Genomic DNA, 8131 nt, shown 5'->3' with positions numbered 1-8131 from the left:
TGAGGCGCAGATGTTCTCTGATGATATCCTTTTAATCGGCATGGTGCACAGAAGCCTTTGACGTGGTCACCCCCAACATCCTTCTCTCTAAATCAGAGACTATGCATTTGATGTTGGATAAGAAACTGGCTGGTCGTATTCAGAGAGTAATGTTCAATGGCTTGATGAACCACAGAATCACTAGGTTGGAAAAGACCTCCAGGATCATCGAGTCCAACCATTCCTATCAACTACTAAACCCTGTCCCTGAGCACCTCATCCACCCGTCTTTTAAACATCTCCAGACATGGTGACATAACCACCTCCCTCAGCAGCCTCTGCCAGTGCCTGATGACCCTTTTGGTGAAAAATTTTTTCTGATGTCCAGCCTGAACCTCCCCTGTTGGAGCTTGTGACCATGAGTCCAGATGGAGATCCATGATAAGTGGTGTCCCTCAGAGGTCTGTACTGGGACCAGTGCTGTTTAACATCAATGACATGGACAGCAAGACCAAATGTACCCTCAGCAAGCCTTTGACATGGTTCCCTATAGCATCCTTCTCTCAAAATTGGAGTGGTATGAATTGGATGGGTGGACGGTTTAGTGGGTAAGAAATTGGTTGGAGACTTATAATCAGAGACTTATAATCAGAGAGTAGTGGTCAACAGCTCAAAGTCCAGATGGAGATCTGTGACAAGAAGTGAACCCTCAGGGGTCAGTACTGGGACCAGTGCTGTTTAATATCTTCACCAATTATATAGACAGCAAGATTGAGTGCACCCACAGACAGTTTGCAGATGACACCAATCTGAGTGGTGCAGTTGTCACACCAGGAGGACAATGTGTCATCCGGAGGGACCTGGCCAGGCTGGAGAAGTGGGCCTGTGTGAACCTCATGAGGTTTAACAAGGCCAAGTGCAAGGTCCTACACATGGGTTGGGGCAATCCCAAATTTCAGTACAGGATGGGGGATGATATGATTGAGAGCATCCCTGCAGAGAAGGACCTGGAGTGCTGGTCAATGAGAAGCTCAACATGAGCGAGCAATGTGCGCTCACAGCCCAGAAGGCCAACCATATCCTGGGTCACATTGAAATAAGCGTGGCCAGAAGGTCGAGGGAGGTGATTCTGCCCCTCTATTCCTCTCTTGTGAGACCTCATCTGGAGTATTGTGTCCAGTTCTGGAATCCTCAATGTAAGAAGGATATGGAACTGTGGGAACTGGTCCAGAAGAGGGCTGCAAAGATGATCAAAGGGCGGGAGCACCTCCCGTATGAGGACAAGCTGAGAGAGTTGGGCTTGTTCAGCCTGGAGAAGGGAAGGCTCCAAGGAGACCTTATAGCAACATTCCAGTACCTGAAGGGGGCCTACAAGAAGGCTGTGGAAGGACTGTTTAAAAAGGCCTATACTGATAGGACTAGGGGCAATGGGTATAAGCTTGAGAGGGACAAATTTAAACTAGACATAAGGAGGAATTTCTGCACTATGAGAGTGGTGAGGCACTGGCACAGGTTGCCCAGAGAAGGTTGGATGGGGCCTTGGACAGCCCGATCTAGTGGGACATGTCCCTGCCCATGGGAGGTGGGTTGGAACTAGATGGTCTTTAAGGTCACTTCTAAACCAAACTACTATATGATTCTAAGTCAAATTAAGAAAGTACTAGCATTGCTACTACTACTACTGGCTTCTCTCGTTCAGGCAGATTTTTATACAGTTCTTCAGTTTTCTGACCTTCAGACAAACAGGATGGTTTTGGTTTTGTCTATACTCTTGTGATTATTCTCATCCATATCTCCAGCTCACTTATTTCCAGGTGTTTTTTCCAGCTTGACCTTCCCACATATTCAAGATTCGTCATCGTCATCCTGTGTGTCAAGCTTGGAACACCTGGTCTTTTTAATAATGTTTATTCTAATATGCTTAACACCAGCTTCATGCTTTATCTTAGTCCCAATTAATCTTCTATATACTTGGTGTTGCTCCCACAACTTTCAAGACGATCAAGTCCACCCATACCTGTCTGCTACTAAATCATATCCCTAAGCACTTGATCTACCCATCTTGTAAAAACCTCCATGGATGGTGAACCAACCACCTCTGGGCAGCCTCTGCCAGTGCCTGATAACCCTTTCAGTGAAGAAATTTTTCCTAATGTCCAATTTGAACCTCCCCTGGTTCAACTTGATGCCATTCCTTCTGGTCCTGTCACTTGGGAGAAGAGACCAACACCCACCCCACTACAATCTCCTTTCAGGCAGTTGCAGACAGTCATAAGGTCTCCTTTCAGCCTCCTTTTGTCTAGGCTAAAGACTATTACAGTACATTACTAATTCCTTTCTAAATGCAAATATATATTTTTTAAATTGTAATATAGGACACAAGAAGTATCCTTGGCCTTTGTGTAGTATGACATTATGTTCATGAATTGAATCATTGAATACAGCAAAGGTTAATTTAAAAAGTGTCCAAGTATGTATTCCACACATAAACCACAGATGTTGATTTACAGCTGGATCTGTGGTGGAAGGCATCTTCTGCCATTGTTTTTGTAACTGGGAAGAGAAAGAAAATTGCTGCTGGAAAGTGCATTTAAGCTGGGTAACCTTTCCTCATGGGGAAAGAAGTAGTCTCTATTACAAAAAGTGGAATGGAATATTTTGATTTAAGCTAAAGTAGAATTTAGTTTCATCTAAGTAATGATATTTTTTGAAAGTTAGACAGAATGGCTCACTGATAGCATGTTGGTTTTTTTCCTAAACAGCATTTTTCCCAGTACTGTTCAATCTTTGGAGGTGGTAACACCTCGTGTTCAGTGTGGTCTCTGCTGAACAGAGGTGTCGTCTTCTACAATCAACTCTGTAGCCTTTCCCTGTCTCAAATGCAAGGTCAGGCAGAGAGCTGGAGCCAGCTCCAGTTAGCAAGAGATTTGACTGTTATGAAGTTTATAATAACATTAAAGTTGGTCCTTGGAAAGTAATAGAATATACATAAGAGTTCTGCAAAAATTTATACATATGCATGTAAGTGGGAAATACCTTCTGTAACTAGTTCTTGCCTCACTGCATGATTGATACAGATCACTCCCTCACATTTGCCCAGGTCTGATTAAAGGACACTTGTTTTCTAATACTCCAAACCAAGACTTGGAGAGTTTATTTGCCAGTATTTTCAATAGCAGACACAGCCCCAGGGATGTCTCATGCCCAATCTCCTGCTTCAAGCAGGGCCACAGAGTGAGTGCTGCAGTGGCTTCGCTGCTCTCCATCAGCTTTTTGAGTCTTTTGTGTACCAGTGCAGTCATAACAGGATACCATATTCAAGGTGCTGTGGAGTGAAAAGCTGTTAGCCACCAGTCCTGATGCACTGCACCGTGGATCATGCTAAATCAAGTGTCCAGAAGGGCCCCAACAGGCTGTCCACCCCAAGCGGGCAGCCCATCAGTCTCTATGCATTGTTTAGCCTATCCCAGACACGGGACTTCATGTTTTCCCTTGACTTCAATGAGATTCCTGCTAGCTCCATTTGTTTGGTTTGTCCAGGTCTGAACAGCAGCCCTGCCCTTGAGTGGAGTGATTGCACCCTCAATTAATGGCAATTAGGATGGTCGCTTTCCTTCATTAGCCTGGTGAACTGACAAGAAATAAATAAAACATAAGTGTACAGGTCTGAGATGCCTTCCTGTCTGATATGGAAACTAGTTCTTGTTTGGCTGGAGGATATCTTGGCTCGGAATTAACTTGTGATGAAGAATGTTCTAACAGTTACTCCAAAAGCTGACAAGCCTTGTTCTTATTACATTTACACTCCTTTTACCCCAGCAGAGGAAACAGTGGGACTTTCTACCTCTGGATTTTTTCACACTTTGCCAGTTTGCCTTATGAGGCTCCTTTATTTCTTCATAGGAATCTGGTCTTTGATCAAAGCATTCCTTAGAGCCTGGATATAGGTCAGGCCTTTATTTATTGACACTGAAGTGAACGCAGCATCTAGGGACAGAGGCAGAAGATCACTCCTAGACAGGAGATTACCAGCAGCTATAGGCTTCCGATGTTCCTTTCAACTCTGAGCAAGTGGGGAGACAGGCTTGCCCATCGTACAAACCACACTATACAAAAAGGAAACAGTGCAGCAGTTTTCCTCTTTTGCTCTTTCTTAAGAATAGGTTACCTCTCCCAATGGCTCAGTGATATTCTCCTCACTAAGTGTTCAAATAATACCTGCCATTACTAAAGAAGATTTTTGTTGACAGCTTCCCAGCATTGCAGAAATCCTTGCCTTTTTGAGCTGTAAGCTTCTTGCCACTACATTTAATGCCAGCTGAGGATTAAACAAGAGCCTCAGAGAACACATGTATCTTCTCATGTCTTCCATCTGATAGGCATAGACTGATGTCAAAGTCTCTATATTACATTTCTAATCCTCCACCTATTCTTGTGGTTTATAAAAAAAAAAACCCAAAAAACCAGAAAAAAAATCTTTCTCTAATTTATCAATGCCTTTCCTGAATGAATGGTTTGAAATTTGGATGTGTTATTTTAGCAATGTTTAGACCTGAGATATGTAGGGAAGAAAAAGAAATACACCAGTAGAAACTATTTGAGAAGATGCGCAGTTGGCTGAAGTTCCCTTGTGAGGAGACAGAACAGAAAGGACTTTTTTTCTGCTGCTCAGCAAGAAAATTAGGAGAATTTATGTGACAAAAAGCTAATGTGAAAAAGGGAGGACTGAGGAACACTTTCTTGTGTGGTACAGGGTGCCAAATAATTCTATTTGTGTCCTCAAAGAACATGGCAAAACAGATATCCACTAAGTGGCTAGGAAGGAAGATGTAAATGATGGCTTCAAATACGTGGTAATGTTCCCATGAATTCAAAAGGACCAGGAAAGAAAGACTTGAGGATGAAAAGAGCAAAACACGTAATTTATAAGTAATTTCTATTCACATTCAACACAGAGGAGGTCAGTAATTCGGGCAAAGTCTGCTCAGGGGCAAGGCAGAGTTTCTTTTGTTCCTAAAGCAGAACAGAGGGTTCCTAAAACAATGTAGACATGTCACAGTGCTGCTAATCCCTCTGAAGTAGGTCAGGCTTGCAAAGATGGAGAAGCTACACCTCATTTGAACCTGGTTAGAGAATGAAATGGGAAATAGATAAAAAGAGAAAACAAGGATGGCCAGTTAGAGAAAACTGTCAGGGCAGTTACTCTGTCCCTTACAAAACTTTCTCTCCTTTAGCTTTATTTGGCTTCTGTTAAACCTGTACATCTTCATATTTTACCCTATATGGTGTTGCTCTTCTGGGTTTGCATAGATCTTAAGAGTTAAAGTTTTCCAACATCCATACTCACACTGCTGTTGCAGAGGAGGTTTAGGAATCAAGCTGTCAGTTTAGATTTCAATAGCTGTTTTGGGCAGACTTTGGGAAAAAAAAGATTTATGAGTTCAATTCTGTAACTGTATGTTTTAATCTTGATTATAAAATGGGAAGTTCAACTGTAGTATGGAAAGAACAAGTGTGGTCAACCTTAGGGAAGGGAGAGACACCAACAACATAACTTTCTCCTGTTCTGTGATCATGCAGGCACACCTGTGTTTTTATACTGAGGTGATAACTTACCATGCTGACCAGTCCCTGTTCTGCACCGAGGACACAACCAAAATACATTGTTTCACAGACTTCCCTAGCAGTAGTTTCACTGTTTCTCTTGAAGGATGTGAAGAAGACTCCTGCTTTGTGTTCCATAAGTGTTTTCTGTGTCAAGTCTTTATGTTCACTGAACTAAAATTTACCTTCCTATGATAATATGGCTTTCCATTAGAAAAATAAGGTAATTAAAACCTCATTGGTTTCAGGTGTGTCGTATAGGCAGTATAGTTAGAAAACTTTCTGTACATTTGCATTTATTAGGTTTATTCTCTATTTTGTTGAATGTTGCCCTAATATTAGTTTGTATGGATGCCTTGTGGTTGAAAAAAGTATTCCGGCATCCTTGACGTGGTTTTTTTCACTGTAAGATATGCTAGTTTCATGGCACCACCTAAAGCTGAATAAATTATTGTAACACTTATTCTCCTACATGAAGAAAAATTGTATACAGGAATTTTGACATTTGACCAGGAATGCTCATGTCTGTACTTGATAAATAAGACTGCAAAATTCATTGGAATATTAAAAAAGATATATAAAGAGCTTTCTTGTTCACATGAATCAAGTTCGACAGAACCTCCTCTAATAACTACCTACCAAACGTAGATATATGACAAGAGGAAATCATATTTTGCACCTTCATAAAGAAAGCCAGTGAGGTTACTATACCAACAATACTTTAAGTTAAATGCAGTTTTCAAGAACTTCTCTGACTCACTTTGTGTTTTGCTGTCCTATGTAACTGTGAAGAATTGGATTTGTCCTGTCAAGTGCTGCGATTTGAAGATAAGTATGAAAGGCATCTGGCATTGAATAATGCATCTTATTACCAAAAAACCTCACCACTAATTTGTTGCTTCTACTTTTTATACAGGGAAGTTAATGTGCATCGCTATGGGGACATTAGCTTGCACTAACAGTACTGCCCTACCTTCCTCCATGGCTGTTTTGATCTTGTAGTACTAAGTAATATAAAAAATATGTACTTTTTCATCTTGCTTGCTTGCAACTACAGAAGACACTTCAATACTAAGGTGAAGTTTGTAACATAAAGACTGAAACAGTAGTGCACCAGAGAATGACAATGCTCAGTGTAGTTCACTTCCTGCAGCTAGAGGCATCCTTGACTTCCAGGGAGCAGAGATGCTGGAGACAACCTGATACGGGAAGCTTAGGGTGCCTACATAGGAGCTAGAAGAACAGCTTGCTTGCTGGCTTTGAAAAGACATCTGCTCAGCAAGAGAACTGGGACAGAAAGAATGAGTTTTGGAACCTGAAGGGCAGCTTGTTTCTGGTGAAATGTCTCCGTGTTGGCATCTTCCAAGGTACAAAAAGGAGGGAGAGGAAGTCGTTTGCAAGCCTGATGTAATATCTAGTCCTGCAAAGAGGTGCATGCTGGAGGATGCCTCCACCCACGCAGTGCTTCACCAGGCAGGCGTGCCTTAGCATCCATATCTTTGCATAACTCAAGCACAGACCTCCTACAAGATCATCTCCCACCTTTAATGTACATCTGTTCACTTTCTGCCTTTCAAGCCTCTTCAGAATTTAAAAGAAGTTGCAAGAGATACTAGAACAAGCTTTCAATGTTGAGTGCATCAGATCTGTGTAGATCTGATAAGAAATGTGAATTTTCAATGCCTGAATTATTTTTCTTTCTTTTATATTTTTCCAAAGTGGAAAAGAGAATGGAGAACTGCTGTGTAAGGAACTGTTTCTTGGAAGATATTTTTCCTCCTCAATAAAAGTATCTCCAAGGCCGAAGCACAACTCTCTTTATTTTCAGCTCGTGCCTCTGTTACTGGCTGAACTTGTGAAAGCTGCGCTCGAGTCGGGAAGCTCCTTCACATGGTGGAGGAGTTAAGGGAGGAGGTAAAGAGGCTGAGGACCATCAGGGAGTGTGAGAGGGAGATAGACCAGTGGAGCAGGGCCCTCTCACTAACTCAGCAGCCTGCTGGAGCTGGTGTGTCCAAACACCATCCACCTGCAAACTGCAAGGTTGGGGGAACAAGAGATGGGGAATGGCAGCAAGTTCCTGCCAGATGAAAGAAACATGCTCCCCTCACCCAGACAGCAAAACCCCAGATCCCCCTGGTGAACAAGTACCAGGTGCTGCAGGTGGAATCTAACCCTGAGGATGAGGATGATGGCTCCCACAGCCTAGAATCCTTCCCTAGGCCGCACCATCCTCAGAAAAAGATAAAAACATCCTCTATTAAGAAGAAGAGGAGGGTGATTGTTGTAGGGGACTCCCTCCTAAAAGGAAGGGAGGGACCCGTTTGCAGACCGGACCCGCTCCACAGAGAGGTCTGCTGCTTACCGGGGGCATCGGTGAAGGAGGTAGCTAGAAAACTTCCTCCCCTGGTCCACGAGACAGACTACTATCCTCTGATAGTAGTCCAAACTGGTAATGATGATCTAGTAAACAAAAAGACCAAAACCATCAAGAAAGACTTCAGGGCCATTGGGAAAATGATGGAGGGCTCTGGGGCACAAATAGTATTCT

The sequence above is a fragment of the Phaenicophaeus curvirostris genome, chromosome 2, assembly GCF_032191515.1.
Source record: "Phaenicophaeus curvirostris isolate KB17595 chromosome 2, BPBGC_Pcur_1.0, whole genome shotgun sequence".
NCBI lineage: Eukaryota > Metazoa > Chordata > Aves > Cuculiformes > Cuculidae > Phaenicophaeus > Phaenicophaeus curvirostris.
This window is presented reverse-complemented; position numbering follows the sequence as displayed.